Raw genomic sequence first — 23,518 nt, forward strand, 5'->3', positions numbered from 1 at the left:
TGGATGCCTTCCTCCTTAATGAAACTTCCTCCAACCCCACCACACCATCCACACTTCGCCCTATCTCCTCCACCGCTCCGACAATCCCCTCCCAATTATGCATGGCGGAGTTGCCATTGGTCACCACCGCCACATCCCCGTTCGGCTCCAACCTCTCCTTTCCGACCCCACCGAACATCTGATACTTATTCTCTTCTTCCCCGGCCTTACCATTACCTGCGCCACCATCTATGTCCGCCCCAACGCTCCTATTCCCTTCGACTTCCTCTCCCACATCGACCATACCTTCTCCTCTTACGTGATCGCCGCCGACCTCAACATCCATAGTCGTTCCGCCGCCCAGTTACGGCGGTAGTATCGGTTCCTCTCCTCCCTTCAAGGCGACCTAATCCCCATCCCCCCGTCCCGAATCCAATTCCACTCCTGATGTTATCCTCTCCTCCCCCAACCTCCTTGGCCGCATAACAGTGGATGTCCTGTCCTCCTCACCATTTCCGACGGTCATCGCCCCCACCCCGACCCGTCATGACCCTTCCCCTAAGTATGTCCACGACTATTCCCGTGCCGACTGGAATGCCTACTGGGATACCCTTTCCACCCAGGTCGATAGCCACCCCTTCACCTACCACCACCCTGACGATGTCACCCATGCCGCCTCCTTTCTCCAGCAGACCTTGTCTGAGGCCGTGGAGGCCCGCATCCCTACTGTCGCCATCCACCCCCACCGTCCTACCTTACCCCCACAGGCCGTCCTCCTCCTCCGTGAATCCCGTCGTCTCTACCTTGCCTTCCTCCACAACCATGACCCGGACACACTACGACGCCACCGGCAACTCCAGCAACACATTCGTAATTTGCTCGCGGCTAGGAAACGCCGGGACTGGCGACAGACATGCACCCGTTTAAATGCTACCCTACCAATAAACTCGTCCAAGTTCTGGTCGGCCTTCCGTCACCTTACCAGAAGTAAACCCTCCCCCTATTATCCTCTTCTCCATGATGATCACCCTTGCCCTGACACCCTTAGTAAGGCCAATCACTTTGCCTCCTACCTCTCCGATGTATTTTCCATCCCCGATGATCCCCAGTTCGATCACTCCCTCTTCCCGGATATCTGCGATCGAACTGACACCTCTGTCCCTCCCCTCGCTCCTAGTTTCCAGTACTTGGACAACATTGCACACACGGAACTCATTGCCCCTCTCACTACACAGGATCTCATTGATACACTCCGCACAAAATGCAACACCGCTCCTGATCACGATCGTGTCACCTACCGTCACCTTCGTGAAGCTCCTGTCTCTTTCCTCTCCACCCTGGCCAGGCTCTACAATGTAGTCCTGTCCACCGGTTACTACCCCGACCTGTGGAAAACCTCCCATATCTTCATGTTCCATAAACCTGGCAAACCGCCGTCCGCCGTCTCCTCCTACCGTCCCATCAGCCTTACCTCGGTCTTCAGCAAGGTCCTGGAATCTATCCTCACCCGACGCATCCACCAGCATCTCCGCCAGCACCGCCTCCTTCCCGTTACCCAGTGTGGCTTTCGGCCGTCCTTCTCTTCCGACGACCTTCTCCTCCACCTCACTCATCTCCTTTCCGAACAGCCTAATTCCCGTCAGTCCGCAATCTTCCTCTCCCTGGACCTCGAACGTGCATATGACCGCGTATGGCATTCCGGTCTCCTCTTCAAGCTCCAAACCTTCGCCCTTCCCATTAACTACGTCCGTCTGATCGGCTCCTTTCTCTCTCGCCGTTCTTCCTATGTCACCATCCATAACACAGATTCCTACACCTTTTTCCCCTCCGCCGGTGTGCCCCAAGGCTCCGTCCTCTCCCCCCTTCTGTACCTTTTGTACACGGCGGGCATGCCGCCGCCGTCAGCCCCCGTCCACCTTCTCCAGTTTGCCGATGACACCGCCTTCCTTGCCCTTGCCCCCACCCTCCAGCGCTCCCAACACCTTCTCCAATACCATCTTGACCGGTTCACTGCTTGGTGCAACCAGTTGTTGCTCAAGGTCAATCCCTCCAAAACCCAGGCGATCATTGTAGGCAAAACCACCCCTTTCTTCCGCCTCCTTGATTTCTATCTCACCATCTATGGCCGTCCTATCGCCCTCACTACCACCCTTAAGTACCTTGGCGTCACCCTCGACCGTCGCCTCTCTTGGACTCCCCACCTCAGGACAATCCAAGCCAAGGCACGCTCCCAACTCAGTCTCCTCAAGCTCCTCTCTGGCCGTACGTGGGGTCTGGACCCCTCCACCATCCTCCACATCTATAAGTCCCTCATCCGCCCTATCCTTTGTTATGCCCATCCGGCTTGGATCTCCGCCCCCCTACCTTTTATAAATCCCTCCAAATCGTTGAACGTCATGCTCTCCGCCTCGCCTATCGCATCCGTCTCCCCTCCCCCACGCGGATCCTGTACAATCTCATCCCCTTCCCCCACCTCCTCCTTTTCTTTGAAAGGATACGGATCCTGTACACCTCCCGCAAACTCGATCCTCCTCAGCCGCTCGTCTCCCCGATCCTCTCCCACCCCAGCCTGCTGCCGCACCTGTATTCGCACGTCCCACCCGGTCACCATCTCTCCACCCTCCTTACCCTCTCCCAAGGTGGCTTCCGCCAGCTCCCCCTCCCTGATGATGTCCTCCTCCCCTCCATCTACCCCTCCTATCAGCTTTGACCCTGCCCCAGCCCCCACTTCCGGTGTCCTTTCCTTTAGGCACCCTCCCTCACATCTCTTCTCTTCCCTTCTCTTACCTTTTCCCACGTCCCCTCCCTCCACCCCTCTTCCCCCGGGCTTCCCCTCCACCTTCCTCCCTCCCCCCTTTCTCCCCTGCCCGTGGCATCTCTGCTCTCCCCTCTCGCTCTCCCCTTCTTCCTCCACCTCTCTTGGCAGGTCCCCGGACTCGCACACGCATAGTGAACATTCACGCGCCGGAGATCATCGACATCAGTATCTCGTGTGTGTGCTTCGTTTTGTGTTTCGTGCAGTTACAACTCCACTGTTCACATGTGGCGTCGCCGTTCTCCGTGTTTTGTGCGCCGTGTCCACAAGTATTAGTGTTTTTATCGTCCAACGTGAACGGCTTCATGTTTATTGTTTTTTTGTATCTCCATTTTTGCCCGCCGTTTTTTGTATTGTCTGTATCACTTCTATGTCATGTTATTGTTCCACTTAAGGCAGAAGAGCAGCGTAATGTGCTGCTGCCAGCCCGCCTGTATAGGTGATTAAAATTACAATAAAGGAAAAAAAAGCTGCTGCTTTTGGCAGTCTCCGGAGAATGCCGACGTGAAATACTTAGTTCTTGCGATGTATTTTCTACCCCTGGTAGAGACCATCGCGGTTGTCGTCGTCGTCATCATCGTCGGCGCCGCCGCCGCTTTGGTAATAGCGGCAACTCGCCATTGTATGACATAGGGTCAGGTACCTTCTGCAACCGGCTGAGATGGCAATAAGCGATTGAAGCTGATTTGCAACCTCTTGTTTGATCAACGTCATAAGGGCTTGAATGTAACTTGCGATGGGACACGGCAAGAAGTAGCGTCGCATTTTTAGTACTGAAATTGGAGATGGAGAATTATGTCAAAGATGGGAAATTCATTCCGGCAAGCGTACAAATGGCGAAAATGAGGTGTGTGTGGGGAAGCATATTGCGCCAGTGACCGTGTGGCCTATAAGCTGTAGTCAGAAGGATCTTCCATAGATGGTCGAATGTCCCATCAGTATTGTATGGCTCGTAGCGCGTTGTGTGGAACCCGGCTAGCTCAGTCGGTAGAGCATGAGACTCTTAATCTCAGGGTCGTGGGTTCGAGCCCCACGCTGGGCGACGCAAAATTTGTGTCCATGCGGATGCAACCTGCGGCCCTCTCGTGAGCCTTGCGTAATGAACGTAACGGGTTACGACGATGCCTAGCGTCGTATGAGTATCAGAGGAATGGTATTTGAAGCTGAAAGTAACTCTGAAATGAAATAAATGTGTTGTTTTGGAATTTTAGGTGTACATCGATATCGTGTGAGATGTGTAGGAACGCAGCAGCTGTGCTAACTAAATGCAAATAATGGTCGCTAATGCGGTGCGTTTCCAGCTGAATAAAGTAAAAAAAAAAAAAAAAAAAACTGCTGCTTTTGGCAGTCTCCGGAGAATGCCGACGTGGAATACTTAGTTCTTGTGATGTATTTTCTACCCCTGGTAGAGACCCTCGCAGTTGTCGTCGTCGTCGGCGCCGCCGCCGCTTTGGTAATAGCGGCAACTCGCCATTGTATGGCGTAGGGTGAGGTACCTTCTGCAACCAACTGAGATGGCAGTAAGCGATTGAAGCTGATTTGCAACCTCTTGTTTGATCAGCGATCTCGCATCCGTCGGTCGTCGTAATTTAACATATATATTATTATTGTTTAATTGTTGCCGACTTACCTGATGGGCCTTAATAAAAATGGTATTTCATTTTATTTTGATTTTACGATTAAATGCTTTCCTGAAGTTCTCCATTTTTAGCACTATTAATCTTAAATTATTTGTTACGTTAGTGAATGTTAGACTCGCTGAATCTTAAAACCTGAGCATATAAGTTGTACAATTTAATAAACTTTTCATATTAATTTCCTCGGCTAGTCAGTTCACTTTAAAGCATAAGATCTTTAGTTATTAATTAAAATTGCGGACCATACACGCGCGAGAGTATTTTTCTTCCCTCCGTTAATCATTATATTATAGTCAGAGTCCTGGCTCAGGGTCTCGGGTATGGTACTAAAAATAAGAATCTTAAAGCTAAGTAATTTCTGCAACGTCAGGCGGCTGTGGAGAAAAATTAATATTATGTTAATAGCGGGCGAGTTTTCCGCTTCCGCTAATTTTTCCTAAGTGAATATCGCCACGTAATGACGCCCTCTGATACTCATACGAAACTAGGCATCGTCGTAACCCAATACGTTCATTACGCAAGGCTCACGAGAGGGCCGCAGGTTGCATCCGCATGCACACAAAATTTTGCGTCGCCCAGCGTGGGGCTCGAACCCAAGATCCTGTGATTAAGAGTCTCATGCTCTACCGACTGAGCTAGCCGGCCTCCACACAACGCGTTACGAGCCATACAATACTGATGGGACATCCGACCATCTATGGAAGATCCTTTTGACTACAGCTTATTTCCTGCTGCCACAAATGACCTACAATCCTATTGAATGAAAAATTGTCTCCGAAATCTACTTGAAATGACACGTGGCTATCAGCACCACTATTCAACACACATGCTAAACTGTGCACAGACGACTGTGGCGTAGGTCTTGGGTCCTGAGACAGACGCAGTAGTTCCAACAAAAACTCTCCTGATCGGCACTGTGCAGAAAATTTCGCTACAGATCACCCTTGTCTTGCTTGTGCTTCAGGTAGACGCCGGTTTGCAGCCAGGAAGCGGACAGAACCAACTGTCAACTACTTTTGCAGTACTCTAACATCACAGTAAAACAGCATGCACCTTTGGAGAACTAGAAACACTCGACCGTGACAGGATTCGGTCCTCCAATCTTCGGATCCGAAGTCCGACGAATTATCCATTAGGCCACACGGTCACTGGCGCAATATCCTTCCCCACACACAACTCATTTTCGCCATTTGTACACTTGCCTGAATGAATTTCCCATCTTTGACGCAATTCTCCTTCTCCAATTTCAGTAGTAAAAATGCGTCGCTACTTCTTGCTGTGTCCCATCGCAAGTTACATTCAAGCCCTTATGACGTTGATCAAACAAGAGCTACGCCACAGGCGCCTTCGCACAGTCGAGCATGTGTGTGGTATAATGGTGCTGATAGCCACGTGTCATTTCAAGTAGATTTCGGAGACAATTTTTCAGTCAATTGGATTGCAGCTTATTGTGGCTGCAGGAAGTAAGCTGTACTCAAAAGGATTTTCCATAGATCGTCGCAGGTCCCATCGGTATTGTATGGCTCGTAACGCGTTGTGTGGAACTCGGCTAGCTCAGACGGTAGAGCATGAGACTCTTAATCCCAGGGTCGTGGGTTCGAGCATGTGTCAGCTTTCGCGTCAGCCGAGCAAAGTCGAGACAAGTCGACACATGGGGACACACGATGCTGTGAATCGTAATCCCCACTAGCCTACGAGGGGAGAAGGGAAACCATTCGTAGCGTTGAAAACACTCTCCTGAGTAAAGGAGACAACTTCCGTGCGATGTCCGGCCTTCGAACCCGGAGCAGCTACTTGGGAAGCAACCATGCTGACCGACACACCACCACCGCCTTCTGCTACGCGCCGCTTGCGCCGTCATGTGTCGCCTTCCCTCCTGGCGCCAGAGGCCGAAGGCGATAGCGCTGCAGGCGCTCAACGCCGAGTGCAACGCGAGCACCACTGAACCCGATTTCCTGGCGCTGCTAGGGCGACATACTGTAACTAGGCGCAGAACTGACTTTCTCTGTTAAATTGGCCCTTTAATGCACATCAGGGCGAACACGAAATTTCTAATATGAAGTACTCACTGACGATCCAAAGACGTTTCAGTATGTATGCGTCGGTACCACCGGGGCAGTGCCTAAGTATTGGAAAGTGAAGGCCGACTGTTAGAGCCTCACATGAAATATTTCATTGGCTTCCCACGAGTGCGTAATGCACAGCGTGGCTGTTGCTAGGAAACGGTCTCATTCGCCGTTCGTTAATATCTAGTTTTCTTTGCATCAATGTGAAAATGTTCCTATTACTAAATACAGTTTTGCTAGTCACAGTTCAAACTGGAAGCGACGGAAGAAAGCGGTCCAACGCGCCACATTGTTTCCCGAAAGCGAGGGTGCGTTTAGTACGCCACATCTGTCATTGCGTCTCACATATTCTGAAACTGACATAAATCCATCCTACCGAAAAAAGAAACAGATTTCGGAGTGAGGTTCCTGAGGTCTTGCTAGAGATGGAAGTCACTGGAGCGCTTGTCTTGCGCGTCAGATTGGCCGAGCGGTCTAAGGCGCCAGATTTAAGCTCTGGTTCCCGTGAGGGAGCGTGGGTTCGAACCCCACATCTGATAACGCTTTTTAAACATTCTGAAACTAACGTACACCCTTGATCTTATAGAACAAGTACATTACGCAGAAACACGCCGTGGAGATTTTACTAGAGACGACAGTGACAGCAGTGCAGGCGTCGCACGTCCGATAGCCCGAGCGGCCGAAAACAAATAGCGGAACATAGTTTCCTCGTGCCGAGTTTTAGCTCTTCTCACGGACGTTTCCGTGGTCGTTGTGTTGTGGCTCAGGGCTACTCCATTTTCCTTCCCTAAAGGCAACGCGAGAGACTGTCAGGCAAATCCCAAGTGATCTGTACACGGACTAAGACGTCCGCACGTCTGCCAACATTCTCGCCAACTTGTATGCCGTGCCAACGACACGGGTTCATGTCCGATTACCGAAATTAGGCAGCGTTGGCCGTGGTTAGTGCTCGGCTGGGTGACGAACTAGGAAGTCCGCGTGTGTTGGTTTCTTCAGTTTTGCCTTTTTCCTTAGTTTTTGGTGCTGCTGTGCGGTAATGGTACGGTCCAGCTCGCTGACCCCCCTCTTGCTCTCGGTACGCAAAGGCGCGACATGCGGCCACAGTTAAATGAAAGGGTCCGTTGTGTGTTTGTCGATGTGGCCTCTCCCAGTCGTTTCTAGCGCCTGTCCTCTACATATACGCCCATTTGCAAGCGTCAGCTTACGCGTCAGCCGAGAGGGGAGAAGGGAAACTATTCGTAGCGTTGAAAACACTCTCCTGAGTAAAGGAGACAAATTCCGTGCGATGTCCGGCCTTCGAACCCGGAGCAGCTACTTGGGAAGCAACCATGCTGACCGACACACCACCACTGCCTTCTGCTACGCGCCGCTTGCGCCGTCATGTGTCGCCTTCCCTCCTGGCGCCAGAGGCCGAAGGCGATAGCGCTGCAGGCGCTCAACGCCGAGTGCAACGCGAGCACCACTGAACCCGATTTCCTGGCGCTGCTAGGGCGACATACTGTAACTAGGCGCAGAACTGACTTTCTCTGATAAATTGGCCCTTTAATGCACATCAGGGCGAACACGAAATTTCTAATATGAGGTACTCACTGACGATCCAAAACGTTTCAGTATGTATGCGTCGGTACCACCGGGGCAGTGCCTAAGTATTGGAAAGTGAAGGCCGACAGTTAGAGCCTCACATGAAATATTTCATTGGCTTCCCACGAGTGCGTAATGCACAGCGTGGCTGTTGCTAGGAAACGGTCTCATTCGCCGTTCGTTAATATCTAGTTTTCTTTGCATCAATGTGAAAATGTTCCTATTACTAAATACAGTTTTGCTAGTCACAGTTCAAACTGGAAGCGACGGAAGAAAGCGGTCCAACGCGCCACATTGTTTCCCGAAAGCGAGGGTGCGTTTAGTACGCTACATCTGACATTGCGTCTCACATATTCTGAAACTGACATAATTCCATCTTACCGAAAAAAGAAACAGATTTCGGAGTGAGGTTCCTGAGGTCTTGCTAGAGATGGAAGTCACTGGAGCGCTTGTCTTGCGCGTCAGATTGGCCGAACGGTCTAAGGCGCCAGATTTAAGCTATGGTTCCCGTAAGGGAGCGTGGGTTCGAACCCCACATCTGACAATGCTTTTTAAACATTCTGAAACTAACGTACTCCCTTGATCTTATAGAACAAGTAAATTACGCAGAAACACGCCGTGGAGGTTTTACTAGAGACGACAGTGACAGCAGTGCAGGCGTCGCACGTCCGATAGCCCGAGCGGCCGAAAACAAATAGCGGAACATAGTTTCCTCGTGCCGAGTTTTAGCTCTTCTCACGGACGTTTCCGTGGTCGTTGTGTTGTGGCTCAGGGCTATTCCATTTTCCTTCCCTTAAAGGCAACGCGAGAGACTGTCAGGCAAATCCCAAGTGATCTGTACACGGACTAAGACGTCCGCACGTCTGCCAACATTCTCGCCAACTTGTATGCCGTGCCAACGACACGGGTTCATGTCCGATTACCGAAATTAGGCAGCGTTGGCCGTGGTTAGTGCTCGGCTGGGTGACGAACTAGGAAGTCCGCGTGTGTTGGTTTCTTCAGTTTTGCCTTTTTCCTTAGTTTTGGGTGCTGCTGTGCGGTAATGGTACGGTCCAGCTCGCTGACCCCCCTCTTGCTCTCGGTACGCAAAGGCGCGAACATGCGGCCACAGTCAAATGAAAGGGTCCGTTGTGTGTTTGTCGATGTGGCCTCTCCCAGTCGTTTCTAGCGCCTGTCCTCTACATATACGCCCATTTGCAAGCGTCAGCTTACGCGTCAGCCGAGAGGGGAGAAGGGAAACTATTCGTAGCGTTGAAAACACTCTCCTGAGTAAAGGAGACAAATTCCGTGCGATGTCCGGCCTTCGAACCCGGAGCAGCTACTTGGGAAGCAACCATGCTGACCGACACACCACCACCGCCTTCTGGTACGCGCTGCTTGCGCCGTCATGTGTCGCCTTCCCTCCTGGCGCCAGAGGCCGAAGGCGATAGCGCTGCAGGCGCTCAACGCCGAGTGCAACGCGAGCACCACTGAACCCGATTTCCTGGCGCTGCTAGGGCGACATACTGTAACTAGGCGCAGAACTGACTTTCTCTGATAAATTGGCCCTTTAATGCACATCAGGGCGAACACGAAATTTCTAATATGAGGTACTCACTGACGATCCAAAACGTTTCAGTATGTATGCGTCGGTACCACCGGGGCAGTGCCTAAGTATTGGAAAGTGAAGGCCGACAGTTAGAGCCTCACATGAAATATTTCATTGGCTTCCCACGAGTGCGTAATGCACAGCGTGGCTGTTGCTAGGAAACGGTCTCATTCGCCGTTCGTTAATATCTAGTTTTCTTTGCATCAATGTGAAAATGTTCCTATTACTAAATACAGTTTTGCTAGTCACAGTTCAAACTGGAAGCGACGGAAGAAAGCGGTCCAACGCGCCACATTGTTTCCCGAAAGCGAGGGTGCGTTTAGTACGCTACATCTGACATTGCGTCTCACATATTCTGAAACTGACATAATTCCATCCTACCGAAAAAAGAAACAGATTTCGGAGTGAGGTTCCTGAGGTCTTGCTAGAGATGGAAGTCACTGGAGCGCTTGTCTTGCGCGTCAGATTGGCCGAACGGTCTAAGGCGCCAGATTTAAGCTATGGTTCCCGTAAGGGAGCGTGGGTTCGAACCCCACATCTGACAATGCTTTTTAAACATTCTGAAACTAACGTACTCCCTTGATCTTATAGAACAAGTAAATTACGCAGAAACACGCCGTGGAGGTTTTACTAGAGACGACAGTGACAGCAGTGCAGGCGTCGCACGTCCGATAGCCCGAGCGGCCGAAAACAAATAGCGGAACATAGTTTCCTCGTGCCGAGTTTTAGCTCTTCTCACGGACGTTTCCGTGGTCGTTGTGTTGTGGCTCAGGGCTATTCCATTTTCCTTCCCTTAAAGGCAACGCGAGAGACTGTCAGGCAAATCCCAAGTGATCTGTACACGGACTAAGACGTCCGCACGTCTGCCAACATTCTCGCCAACTTGTATGCCGTGCCAACGACACGGGTTCATGTCCGATTACCGAAATTAGGCAGCGTTGGCCGTGGTTAGTGCTCGGCTGGGTGACGAACTAGGAAGTCCGCGTGTGTTGGTTTCTTCAGTTTTGCCTTTTTCCTTAGTTTTGGGTGCTGCTGTGCGGTAATGGTACGGTCCAGCTCGCTGACCCCCCTCTTGCTCTCGGTACGCAAAGGCGCGAACATGCGGCCACAGTCAAATGAAAGGGTCCGTTGTGTGTTTGTCGATGTGGCCTCTCCCAGTCGTTTCTAGCGCCTGTCCTCTACATATACGCCCATTTGCAAGCGTCAGCTTTCGCGTCAGCCGAGAGGGGAGAAGGGAAACCATTCGTAGCGTTGAAAACACTCTCCTGAATAAAGGAGACAAATTCCGTGCGATGTCCGGCCTTCGAACCCGGAGCAGCTACTTGGGAAGCAACCATGCTGACCGACACACCACCACCGCCTTCTGCTACGCGCCGCTTGCGCCGTCATGTGTCGCCTTCCCTCCTGGCGCCAGAGGCCGAAGGCGATAGCGCTGCAGGCGCTCAACGCCGAGTGCAACGCGAGCACCACTGAACCCGATTTCCTGGCGCTGCTAGGGCGACATACTGTAACTAGGCGCAGAACTGACTTTCTCTGATAAATTGGCCCTTTAATGCACATCAGGGCGAACACGAAATTTCTAATATGAAGTACTCACTGACGATCCAAAGATGTTTCAGTATGTATGCGTCGGTACCACCGGGGCAGTGCCTAAGTATTGGAAAGTGAAGGCCGACAGTTAGAGCCTCACATGAAGTATTTCATTGGCTTCTCACGAGTGCGTATTGCACAGCGTGGCTGTTGCTAGGAAACGGTCTCATTCGCCGTTCGTTAATATCTAGTTTTCTTTGCATCAATGTGAGAATGTTTCTATTGCTAAATACAGTTTTGCTAGTCACAGTTCAAACTGGAAGCGACGGAAGAAAGCGGTCCAACGCGCCACATTGTTTCCCGAAAGCGAGGGTGCGTTTAGTACGCCACATCTGACATTGCGTCTTACATATTCTGAAACTGACATAATTCCATCCTACCGAAAAAAGAAACAGATTTCGGAGTGAGGTTCCTGAGGTCTTGCTAGGGATGGAAGTCACTGGAGCGCTTGGCTTGCGCGTCAGATTGGCCGAGCGGTCTAAGGCGCCAGATTTAAGCTATGGTTCCCGTAAGGGAGCGTGGGTTCGAACCCCACATCTGACGAAGCTTTTTAAACATTCTGAAACTAACGTACTCCCTTGATCTTATAGAACAAGTAAATTACGCAGAAACACGCCGTGGAGATTTTACTAGAGACGACAGTGACAGCAGTGCAGGCATCGCACGTCCGATAGCCCGAGCGGCCGAAAACAAATTGCGGAACATATTTTCCTCGTGCCGAGTTTTAACTCTTCTCACGGACGTTTCCGTGGTCGTTGTGTTGTGGCTCAGGGCTATTCCATTTTCTTCCCTAAAAGGCAACGCGAGAGACTGTCAGGCAAATCCCAAGTGATCTGTACACGGACTAAGACGTCTGCACGTCTGCCAACATTCTCGCCAACTTGTATGCCGTGCCAACGACACGGGTTCATGTCCGATTACCGAAATTAGGCAGCGTTGGCCGTGGTTAGTGCTCGGCTGGGTGACGAACTAGGAAGTCCGCGTGTGTTGGTTTCTTCAGTTTTGCCTTTTTCCTTACTTTTTGGTGCTGCTGTGCGGTAATGGTACGGTCCAGCTCGCTGAACCCCCTCTTGCTCTCGGTACGCAAAGGCGCGAACATGCGGCCACAGTCAAATGAAAGGGTCCGTTATGTGTTTGTCGATGTGGCCTCTCCCAGTCGTTTCTAGCGCCTGTCCTCTACATATACGCCCATTTGCAAGCGTCAGCTTTCGCGTCAGCCGAGCAAAGTCGAGACAAGTCGACACATGGGGACACACGATGCTGTGAATCGTAATCCGCACTAGCCTACGAGGGGAGAAGGGAAACCATTCGTAGCGTTGAAAACACTCTCCTGAGTAAAGGAGACAACTTCCGTGCGATGTCCGGCCTTCGAACCCGGAGCAGCTACTTGGGAAGCAACCATGCTGACCGACACACCACCACCGCCTTCTGCTACGCGCCGCTTGCGCCGTCATGTGTCGCCTTCCCTCCTGGCGCCAGAGGCCGAAGGCGATAGCGCTGCAGGCGCTCAACGCCGAGTGCAACGCGAGCACCACTGAACCCGATTTCCTGGCGCTGCTAGGGCGACATACTGTAACTAGGCGCAGAACTGACTTTCTCTGATAAATTGGCCCTTTAATGCACATCAGGGCGAACACGAAATTTCTAATATGAAGTACTCACTGACGATCCAAAGACGTTTCAGTATGTATGCGTCGGTACCACCGGGGCAGTGCCTAAGTATTGGAAAGTGAAGGCCGACAGTTAGAGCCTCACATGAAGTATTTCATTGGCTTCTCACGAGTGCGTATTGCACAGCGTGGCTGTTGCTAGGAAACGGTCTCATTCGCCGTTCGTTAATATCTAGTTTTCTTTGCATCAATGTGAGAATGTTTCTATTGCTAAATACAGTTTTGCTAGTCACAGTTCAAACTGGAAGCGACGGAAGAAAGCGGTCCAACGCGCCACATTGTTTCCCGAAAGCGAGGGTGCGTTTAGTACGCCACATCTGACATTGCGTCTTACATATTCTGAAACTGACATAATTCCATCCTACCGAAAAAAGAAACAGATTTCGGAGTGAGGTTCCTGAGGTCTTGCTAGAGATGGAAGTCACTGGAGCGCTTGTCTTGCGCGTCAGATTGGCCGAGCGGTCTAAGGCGCCAGATTTAAGCTATGGTTCCCGTAAGGGAGCGTGGGTTCGAACCCCACATCTGACAATGCTTTTTAAACATTCTGAAACTAACGTACTCCCTTGATCTTATAGAACAAGTAAATTACGCAGAAACACGCCGTGGAGATTTTACTAGAGACGACAGTGACAGCAGTGCAGGCATCGCACGTCCGATAGCCCGAGCGGCCGAAAACAAATTGCGGAACATATTTTCCTCGTGCCGAGTTTTAACTCTTCTCACGGACGTTTCCGTGGTCGTTGTGTTGTGGCTCAGGGCTATTCCATTTTCTTCCCTAAAAGGCAACGCGAGAGACTGTCAGGCAAATCCCAAGTGATCTGTACACGGACTAAGACGTCTGCACGTCTGCCAACATTCTCGCCAACTTGTATGCCGTGCCAACGACACGGGTTCATGTCCGATTACCGAAATTAGGCAGCGTTGGCCGTGGTTAGTGCTCGGCTGGGTGACGAACTAGGAAGTCCGCGTGTGTTGGTTTCTTCAGTTTTGCCTTTTTCCTTACTTTTTGGTGCTGCTGTGCGGTAATGGTACGGTCCAGCTCGCTGAACCCCCTCTTGCTCTCGGTACGCAAAGGCGCGAACATGCGGCCACAGTCAAATGAAAGGGTCCGTTATGTGTTTGTCGATGTGGCCTCTCCCAGTCGTTTCTAGCGCCTGTCCTCTACATATACGCCCATTTGCAAGCGTCAGCTTTCGCGTCAGCCGAGCAAAGTCGAGACAAGTCGACACATGGGGACACACGATGCTGTGAATCGTAATCCGCACTAGCCTACGAGGGGAGAAGGGAAACCATTCGTAGCGTTGAAAACACTCTCCTGAGTAAAGGAGACAACTTCCGTGCGATGTCCGGCCTTCGAACCCGGAGCAGCTACTTGGGAAGCAACCATGCTGACCGACACACCACCACCGCCTTCTGCTACGCGCCGCTTGCGCCGTCATGTGTCGCCTTCCCTCCTGGCGCCAGAGGCCGAAGGCGATAGCGCTGCAGGCGCTCAACGCCGAGTGCAACGCGAGCACCACTGAACCCGATTTCCTGGCGCTGCTAGGGCGACATACTGTAACTAGGCGCAGAACTGACTTTCTCTGATAAATTGGCCCTTTAATGCACATCAGGGCGAACACGAAATTTCTAATATGAAGTACTCACTGACGATCCAAAGACGTTTCAGTATGTATGCGTCGGTACCACCGGGGCAGTGCCTAAGTATTGGAAAGTGAAGGCCGACAGTTAGAGCCTCACATGAAGTATTTCATTGGCTTCTCACGAGTGCGTATTGCACAGCGTGGCTGTTGCTAGGAAACGGTCTCATTCGCCGTTCGTTAATATCTAGTTTTCTTTGCATCAATGTGAGAATGTTTCTATTGCTAAATACAGTTTTGCTAGTCACAGTTCAAACTGGAAGCGACGGAAGAAAGCGGTCCAACGCGCCACATTGTTTCCCGAAAGCGAGGGTGCGTTTAGTACGCCACATCTGACATTGCGTCTTACATATTCTGAAACTGACATAATTCCATCCTACCGAAAAAAGAAACAGATTTCGGAGTGAGGTTCCTGAGGTCTTGCTAGAGATGGAAGTCACTGGAGCGCTTGTCTTGCGCGTCAGATTGGCCGAGCGGTCTAAGGCGCCAGATTTAAGCTATGGTTCCCGTAAGGGAGCGTGGGTTCGAACCCCACATCAGACAAAGCTTTTTAAACATTCTGAAACTAACGTACTCCCTTGATCTTACAGAACAAGTAAATTACGCAGAAACACGCCGTGGAGATTTTACTAGAGACGACAGTGACAGCAGTGCAGGCATCGCACGTCCGATAGCCCGAGCGGCCGAAAACAAATTGCGGAACATATTTTCCTCGTGCCGAGTTTTAACTCTTCTCACGGACGTTTCCGTGGTCGTTGTGTTGTGGCTCAGGGCTATTCCATTTTCTTCCCTAAAAGGCAACGCGAGAGACTGTCAGGCAAATCCCAAGTGATCTGTACACGGACTAAGACGTCTGCACGTCTGCCAACATTCTCGCCAACTTGTATGCCGTGCCAACGACACGGGTTCATGTCCGATTACCGAAATTAGGCAGCGTTGGCCGTGGTTAGTGCTCGGCTGGGTGACGAACTAGGAAGTCCGCGTGTGTTGGTTTCTTCAGTTTTGCCTTTTTCCTTACTTTTTGGTGCTGCTGTGCGGTAATGGTACGGTCCAGCTCGCTGAACCCCCTCTTGCTCTCGGTACGCAAAGGCGCGAACATGCGGCCACAGTCAAATGAAAGGGTCCGTTATGTGTTTGTCGATGTGGCCTCTCCCAGTCGTTTCTAGCGCCTGTCCTCTACATATACGCCCATTTGCAAGCGTCAGCTTTCGCGTCAGCCGAGCAAAGTCGAGACAAGTCGACACATGGGGACACACGATGCTGTGAATCGTAATCCGCACTAGCCTACGAGGGGAGAAGGGAAACCATTCGTAGCGTTGAAAACACTCTCCTGAGTAAAGGAGACAACTTCCGTGCGATGTCCGGCCTTCGAACCCGGAGCAGCTACTTGGGAAGCAACCATGCTGACCGACACACCACCACCGCCTTCTGCTACGCGCCGCTTGCGCCGTCATGTGTCGCCTTCCCTCCTGGCGCCAGAGGCCGAAGGCGATAGCGCTGCAGGCGCTCAACGCCGAGTGCAACGCGAGCACCACTGAACCCGATTTCCTGGCGCTGCTAGGGCGACATACTGTAACTAGGCGCAGAACTGACTTTCTCTGATAAATTGGCCCTTTAATGCACATCAGGGCGAACACGAAATTTCTAATATGAAGTACTCACTGACGATCCAAAGACGTTTCAGTATGTATGCGTCGGTACCACCGGGGCAGTGCCTAAGTATTGGAAAGTGAAGGCCGACAGTTAGAGCCTCACATGAAGTATTTCATTGGCTTCTCACGAGTGCGTATTGCACAGCGTGGCTGTTGCTAGGAAACGGTCTCATTCGCCGTTCGTTAATATCTAGTTTTCTTTGCATCAATGTGAGAATGTTTCTATTGCTAAATACAGTTTTGCTAGTCACAGTTCAAACTGGAAGCGACGGAAGAAAGCGGTCCAACGCGCCACATTGTTTCCCGAAAGCGAGGGTGCGTTTAGTACGCCACATCTGACATTGCGTCTTACATATTCTGAAACTGACATAATTCCATCCTACCGAAAAAAGAAACAGATTTCGGAGTGAGGTTCCTGAGGTCTTGCTAGAGATGGAAGTCACTGGAGCGCTTGTCTTGCGCGTCAGATTGGCCGAGCGGTCTAAGGCGCCAGATTTAAGCTATGGTTCCCGTAAGGGAGCGTGGGTTCGAACCCCACATCTGACAATGCTTTTTAAACATTCTGAAACTAACGTACTCCCTTGATCTTATAGAACAAGTAAATTACGCAGAAACACGCCGTGGAGATTTTACTAGAGACGACAGTGACAGCAGTGCAGGCATCGCACGTCCGATAGCCCGAGCGGCCGAAAACAAATTGCGGAACATATTTTCCTCGTGCCGAGTTTTAACTCTTCTCACGGACGTTTCCGTGGTCGTTGTGTTGTGGCTCAGGGCTATTCCATTTTCTTCCCTAAAAGGCAACGCGAGAGACTGTCAGGCAAATCCCAAGTGATCTGTACACGGACTAAGACGTCTGCACGTCTGCCAACATTCTCGCCAACTTGTATGCCGTGCCAACGACACGGGTTCATGTCCGATTACCGAAATTAGGCAGCGTTGGCCGTGGTTAGTGCTCGGCTGGGTGACGAACTAGGAAGTCCGCGTGTGTTGGTTTCTTCAGTTTTGCCTTTTTCCTTACTTTTTGGTGCTGCTGTGCGGTAATGGTACGGTCCAGCTCGCTGAACCCCCTCTTGCTCTCGGTACGCAAAGGCGCGAACATGCGGCCACAGTCAAATGAAAGGGTCCGTTATGTGTTTGTCGATGTGGCCTCTCCCAGTCGTTTCTAGCGCCTGTCCTCTACATATACGCCCATTTGCAAGCGTCAGCTTTCGCGTCAGCCGAGCAAAGTCGAGACAAGTCGACACATGGGGACACACGATGCTGTGAATCGTAATCCGCACTAGCCTACGAGGGGAGAAGGGAAACCATTCGTAGCGTTGAAAACACTCTCCTGAGTAAAGGAGACAACTTCCGTGCGATGTCCGGCCTTCGAACCCGGAGCAGCTACTTGGGAAGCAACCATGCTGACCGACACACCACCACCGCCTTCTGCTACGCGCCGCTTGCGCCGTCATGTGTCGCCTTCCCTCCTGGCGCCAGAGGCCGAAGGCGATAGCGCTGCAGGCGCTCAACGCCGAGTGCAACGCGAGCACCACTGAACCCGATTTCCTGGCGCTGCTAGGGCGACATACTGTAACTAGGCGCAGAACTGACTTTCTCTGATAAATTGGCCCTTTAATGCACATCAGGGCGAACACGAAATTTCTAATATGAAGTACTCACTGACGATCCAAAGACGTTTCAGTATGTATGCGTCGGTACCACCGGGGCAGTGCCTAAGTATTGGAAAGTGAAGGCCGACAGTTAGAGCCTCACATGAAGTATTTCATTGGCTTCTCACGAGTGCGTATTGCACAGCGTGGCTGTTGCTAGGAAACGGTCTCATTCGCCGTTCGTTAATATCTAGTTTTCTTTGCATCAATGTGAGAATGTTTCTATTGCTAAATACAGTTTTGCTAGTCACAGTTCAAACTGGAAGCGACGGAAGAAAGCGGTCCAACGCGCCACATTGTTTCCCGAAAGCGAGGGTGCGTTTAGTACGCCACATCTGACATTGCGTCTTACATATTCTGAAACTGACATAATTCCATCCTACCGAAAAAAGAAACAGATTTCGGAGTGAGGTTCCTGAGGTCTTGCTAGAGATGGAAGTCACTGGAGCGCTTGTCTTGCGCGTCAGATTGGCCGAGCGGTCTAAGGCGCCAGATTTAAGCTATGGTTCCCGTAAGGGAGCGTGGGTTCGAACCCCACATCAGACAAAGCTTTTTAAACATTCTGAAACTAACGTACTCCCTTGATCTTACAGAACAAGTAAATTACGCAGAAACACGCCGTGGAGATTTTACTAGAGACGACAGTGACAGCAGTGCAGGCATCGCACGTCCGATAGCCCGAGCGGCCGAAAACAAATTGCGGAACATATTTTCCTCGTGCCGAGTTTTAACTCTTCTCACGGACGTTTCCGTGGTCGTTGTGTTGTGGCTCAGGGCTATTCCATTTTCTTCCCTAAAAGGCAACGCGAGAGACTGTCAGGCAAATCCCAAGTGATCTGTACACGGACTAAGACGTCTGCACGTCTGCCAACATTCTCGCCAACTTGTATGCCGTGCCAACGACACGGGTTCATGTCCGATTACCGAAATTAGGCAGCGTTGGCCGTGGTTAGTGCTCGGCTGGGTGACGAACTAGGAAGTCCGCGTGTGTTGGTTTCTTCAGTTTTGCCTTTTTCCTTACTTTTTGGTGCTGCTGTGCGGTAATGGTACGGTCCAGCTCGCTGAACCCCCTCTTGCTCTCGGTACGCAAAGGCGCGAACATGCGGCCACAGTCAAATGAAAGGGTCCGTTATGTGTTTGTCGATGTGGCCTCTCCCAGTCGTTTCTAGCGCCTGTCCTCTACATATACGCCCATTTGCAAGCGTCAGCTTTCGCGTCAGCCGAGCAAAGTCGAGACAAGTCGACACATGGGGACACACGATGCTGTGAATCGTAATCCGCACTAGCCTACGAGGGGAGAAGGGAAACCATTCGTAGCGTTGAAAACACTCTCCTGAGTAAAGGAGACAACTTCCGTGCGATGTCCGGCCTTCGAACCCGGAGCAGCTACTTGGGAAGCAACCATGCTGACCGACACACCACCACCGCCTTCTGCTACGCGCCGCTTGCGCCGTCATGTGTCGCCTTCCCTCCTGGCGCCAGAGGCCGAAGGCGATAGCGCTGCAGGCGCTCAACGCCGAGTGCAACGCGAGCACCACTGAACCCGATTTCCTGGCGCTGCTAGGGCGACATACTGTAACTAGGCGCAGAACTGACTTTCTCTGATAAATTGGCCCTTTAATGCACATCAGGGCGAACACGAAATTTCTAATATGAAGTACTCACTGACGATCCAAAGACGTTTCAGTATGTATGCGTCGGTACCACCGGGGCAGTGCCTAAGTATTGGAAAGTGAAGGCCGACAGTTAGAGCCTCACATGAAGTATTTCATTGGCTTCTCACGAGTGCGTATTGCACAGCGTGGCTGTTGCTAGGAAACGGTCTCATTCGCCGTTCGTTAATATCTAGTTTTCTTTGCATCAATGTGAGAATGTTTCTATTGCTAAATACAGTTTTGCTAGTCACAGTTCAAACTGGAAGCGACGGAAGAAAGCGGTCCAACGCGCCACATTGTTTCCCGAAAGCGAGGGTGCGTTTAGTACGCCACATCTGACATTGCGTCTTACATATTCTGAAACTGACATAATTCCATCCTACCGAAAAAAGAAACAGATTTCGGAGTGAGGTTCCTGAGGTCTTGCTAGAGATGGAAGTCACTGGAGCGCTTGTCTTGCGCGTCAGATTGGCCGAGCGGTCTAAGGCGCCAGATTTAAGCTATGGTTCCCGTAAGGGAGCGTGGGTTCGAACCCCACATCAGACAAAGCTTTTTAAACATTCTGAAACTAACGTACTCCCTTGATCTTACAGAACAAGTAAATTACGCAGAAACACGCCGTGGAGATTTTACTAGAGACGACAGTGACAGCAGTGCAGGCATCGCACGTCCGATAGCCCGAGCGGCCGAAAACAAATTGCGGAACATATTTTCCTCGTGCCGAGTTTTAACTCTTCTCACGGACGTTTCCGTGGTCGTTGTGTTGTGGCTCAGGGCTATTCCATTTTCTTCCCTAAAAGGCAACGCGAGAGACTGTCAGGCAAATCCCAAGTGATCTGTACACGGACTAAGACGTCTGCACGTCTGCCAACATTCTCGCCAACTTGTATGCCGTGCCAACGACACGGGTTCATGTCCGATTACCGAAATTAGGCAGCGTTGGCCGTGGTTAGTGCTCGGCTGGGTGACGAACTAGGAAGTCCGCGTGTGTTGGTTTCTTCAGTTTTGCCTTTTTCCTTACTTTTTGGTGCTGCTGTGCGGTAATGGTACGGTCCAGCTCGCTGAACCCCCTCTTGCTCTCGGTACGCAAAGGCGCGAACATGCGGCCACAGTCAAATGAAAGGGTCCGTTATGTGTTTGTCGATGTGGCCTCTCCCAGTCGTTTCTAGCGCCTGTCCTCTACATATACGCCCATTTGCAAGCGTCAGCTTTCGCGTCAGCCGAGCAAAGTCGAGACAAGTCGACACATGGGGACACACGATGCTGTGAATCGTAATCCGCACTAGCCTACGAGGGGAGAAGGGAAACCATTCGTAGCGTTGAAAACACTCTCCTGAGTAAAGGAGACAACTTCCGTGCGATGTCCGGCCTTCGAACCCGGAGCAGCTACTTGGGAAGCAACCATGCTGACCGACACACCACCACCGCCTTCTGCTACGCGCCGCTTGCGCCGTCATGTGTCGCCTTCCCTCCTGGCGCCAGAGGCCGAAGGCGATAGCGCTGCAGGCGCTCAACGCCGAGTGCAACGCGAGCACCACTGAACCCGATTTCCTGGCGCTGCTAGGGCGACATACTGTAACTAGGCGCAGAACTGACTTTCTCTGATAAATTGGCCCTTTAATGCACATCAGGGCGAACACGAAATTTCTAATATGAAGTACTCACTGACGATCCAAAGACGTTTCAGTATGTATGCGTCGGTACCACCGGGGCAGTGCCTAAGTATTGGAAAGTGAAGGCCGACAGTTAGAGCCTCACATGAAGTATTTCATTGGCTTCTCACGAGTGCGTATTGCACAGCGTGGCTGTTGCTAGGAAACGGTCTCATTCGCCGTTCGTTAATATCTAGTTTTCTTTGCATCAATGTGAGAATGTTTCTATTGCTAAATACAGTTTTGCTAGTCACAGTTCAAACTGGAAGCGACGGAAGAAAGCGGTCCAACGCGCCACATTGTTTCCCGAAAGCGAGGGTGCGTTTAGTACGCCACATCTGACATTGCGTCTTACATATTCTGAAACTGACATAATTCCATCCTACCGAAAAAAGAAACAGATTTCGGAGTGAGGTTCCTGAGGTCTTGCTAGAGATGGAAGTCACTGGAGCGCTTGTCTTGCGCGTCAGATTGGCCGAGCGGTCTAAGGCGCCAGATTTAAGCTATGGTTCCCGTAAGGGAGCGTGGGTTCGAACCCCACATCTGACAATGCTTTTTAAACATTCTGAAACTAACGTACTCCCTTGATCTTACAGAACAAGTAAATTACGCAGAAACACGCCGTGGAGATTTTACTAGAGACGACAGTGACAGCAGTGCAGGCATCGCACGTCCGATAGCCCGAGCGGCCGAAAACAAATTGCGGAACATATTTTCCTCGTGCCGAGTTTTAACTCTTCTCACGGACGTTTCCGTGGTCGTTGTGTTGTGGCTCAGGGCTATTCCATTTTCTTCCCTAAAAGGCAACGCGAGAGACTGTCAGGCAAATCCCAAGTGATCTGTACACGGACTAAGACGTCTGCACGTCTGCCAACATTCTCGCCAACTTGTATGCCGTGCCAACGACACGGGTTCATGTCCGATTACCGAAATTAGGCAGCGTTGGCCGTGGTTAGTGCTCGGCTGGGTGACGAACTAGGAAGTCCGCGTGTGTTGGTTTCTTCAGTTTTGCCTTTTTCCTTACTTTTTGGTGCTGCTGTGCGGTAATGGTACGGTCCAGCTCGCTGAACCCCCTCTTGCTCTCGGTACGCAAAGGCGCGAACATGCGGCCACAGTCAAATGAAAGGGTCCGTTATGTGTTTGTCGATGTGGCCTCTCCCAGTCGTTTCTAGCGCCTGTCCTCTACATATACGCCCATTTGCAAGCGTCAGCTTTCGCGTCAGCCGAGCAAAGTCGAGACAAGTCGACACATGGGGACACACGATGCTGTGAATCGTAATCCGCACTAGCCTACGAGGGGAGAAGGGAAACCATTCGTAGCGTTGAAAACACTCTCCTGAGTAAAGGAGACAACTTCCGTGCGATGTCCGGCCTTCGAACCCGGAGCAGCTACTTGGGAAGCAACCATGCTGACCGACACACCACCACCGCCTTCTGCTACGCGCTGCTTGCGCCATCATGTGTCGCCTTCCCTCCTGGCGCCAGAGGCCGAAGGCGATAGCGCTGCAGGCGCTCAACGCCGAGTGCAACGCGAGCACCACTGAACCCGATTTCCTGGCGCTGCTAGGGCGACATACTGTAACTAGGCGCAGAACTGACTTTCTCTGATAAATTGGCCCTTTAATGCACATCAGGGCGAACACGAAATTTCTAATATGAAGTACTCACTGACGATCCAAAGACGTTTCAGTATGTATGCGTCGGTACCACCGGGGCAGTGCCTAAGTATTGGAAAGTGAAGGCCGACAGTTAGAGCCTCACATGAAGTATTTCATTGGCTTCTCACGAGTGCGTATTGCACAGCGTGGCTGTTGCTAGGAAACGGTCTCATTCGCCGTTCGTTAATATCTAGTTTTCTTTGCATCAATGTGAGAATGTTTCTATTGCTAAATACAGTTTTGCTAGTCACAGTTCAAACTGGAAGCGACGGAAGAAAGCGGTCCAACGCGCCACATTGTTTCCCGAAAGCGAGGGTGCGTTTAGTACGCCACATCTGACATTGCGTCTTACATATTCTGAAACTGACATAATTCCATCCTACCGAAAAAAGAAACAGATTTCGGAGTGAGGTTCCTGAGGTCTTGCTAGAGATGGAAGTCACTGGAGCGCTTGTCTTGCGCGTCAGATTGGCCGAGCGGTCTAAGGCGCCAGATTTAAGCTATGGTTCCCGTAAGGGAGCGTGGGTTCGAACCCCACATCAGACAATGCTTTTTAAACATTCTGAAACTAACGTACTCCCTTGATCTTACAGAACAAGTAAATTACGCAGAAACACGCCGTGGAGATTTTACTAGAGACGACAGTGACAGCAGTGCAGGCATCGCACGTCCGATAGCCC

The 23,518-nt window shown here is 51.2% G+C and overlaps 13 non-coding genes across 13 annotated transcripts; 12 read left to right on the forward strand and 1 right to left on the reverse strand.

Annotated features, from left to right (window-relative positions):
* Positions 1-3,763: 3,763 nt before the first annotated feature.
* On the forward strand, positions 3,764-3,836 carry Trnak-cuu. The gene has a single exon. It is a non-coding gene; the product is annotated as a tRNA-Lys (tRNA).
* Positions 3,837-5,003: 1,167 nt separating this feature from the next.
* On the reverse strand, positions 5,004-5,076 carry Trnak-cuu. Its single transcript has one exon. It is a non-coding gene; the product is annotated as a tRNA-Lys (tRNA).
* A 1,876-nt stretch (positions 5,077-6,952) lies between these two features.
* Positions 6,953-7,036, forward strand: Trnal-uaa. Its single transcript has one exon. It is a non-coding gene; the product is annotated as a tRNA-Leu (tRNA).
* Positions 7,037-8,538: 1,502 nt separating this feature from the next.
* On the forward strand, positions 8,539-8,622 carry Trnal-uaa. The gene has a single exon. It is a non-coding gene; the product is annotated as a tRNA-Leu (tRNA).
* Positions 8,623-10,126: 1,504 nt separating this feature from the next.
* On the forward strand, positions 10,127-10,210 carry Trnal-uaa. The gene has a single exon. It is a non-coding gene; the product is annotated as a tRNA-Leu (tRNA).
* Positions 10,211-11,715: 1,505 nt separating this feature from the next.
* Trnal-uaa lies at positions 11,716-11,799 on the forward strand. The gene has a single exon. It is a non-coding gene; the product is annotated as a tRNA-Leu (tRNA).
* Positions 11,800-13,370: 1,571 nt separating this feature from the next.
* On the forward strand, positions 13,371-13,454 carry Trnal-uaa. The gene has a single exon. It is a non-coding gene; the product is annotated as a tRNA-Leu (tRNA).
* Positions 13,455-15,025: 1,571 nt separating this feature from the next.
* Positions 15,026-15,109, forward strand: Trnal-uaa. Its single transcript has one exon. It is a non-coding gene; the product is annotated as a tRNA-Leu (tRNA).
* Positions 15,110-16,680: 1,571 nt separating this feature from the next.
* Trnal-uaa lies at positions 16,681-16,764 on the forward strand. Its single transcript has one exon. It is a non-coding gene; the product is annotated as a tRNA-Leu (tRNA).
* Positions 16,765-18,335: 1,571 nt separating this feature from the next.
* On the forward strand, positions 18,336-18,419 carry Trnal-uaa. Its single transcript has one exon. It is a non-coding gene; the product is annotated as a tRNA-Leu (tRNA).
* Positions 18,420-19,990: 1,571 nt separating this feature from the next.
* Positions 19,991-20,074, forward strand: Trnal-uaa. Its single transcript has one exon. It is a non-coding gene; the product is annotated as a tRNA-Leu (tRNA).
* Positions 20,075-21,645: 1,571 nt separating this feature from the next.
* On the forward strand, positions 21,646-21,729 carry Trnal-uaa. The gene has a single exon. It is a non-coding gene; the product is annotated as a tRNA-Leu (tRNA).
* A 1,571-nt stretch (positions 21,730-23,300) lies between these two features.
* Positions 23,301-23,384, forward strand: Trnal-uaa. Its single transcript has one exon. It is a non-coding gene; the product is annotated as a tRNA-Leu (tRNA).
* The last annotated feature ends 134 nt before the right edge of the window (positions 23,385-23,518 follow it).

This window comes from Schistocerca piceifrons, chromosome 7 (assembly GCF_021461385.2).
Source record: "Schistocerca piceifrons isolate TAMUIC-IGC-003096 chromosome 7, iqSchPice1.1, whole genome shotgun sequence".
Classification (NCBI taxonomy): Eukaryota; Metazoa; Arthropoda; class Insecta; order Orthoptera; family Acrididae; genus Schistocerca; species Schistocerca piceifrons.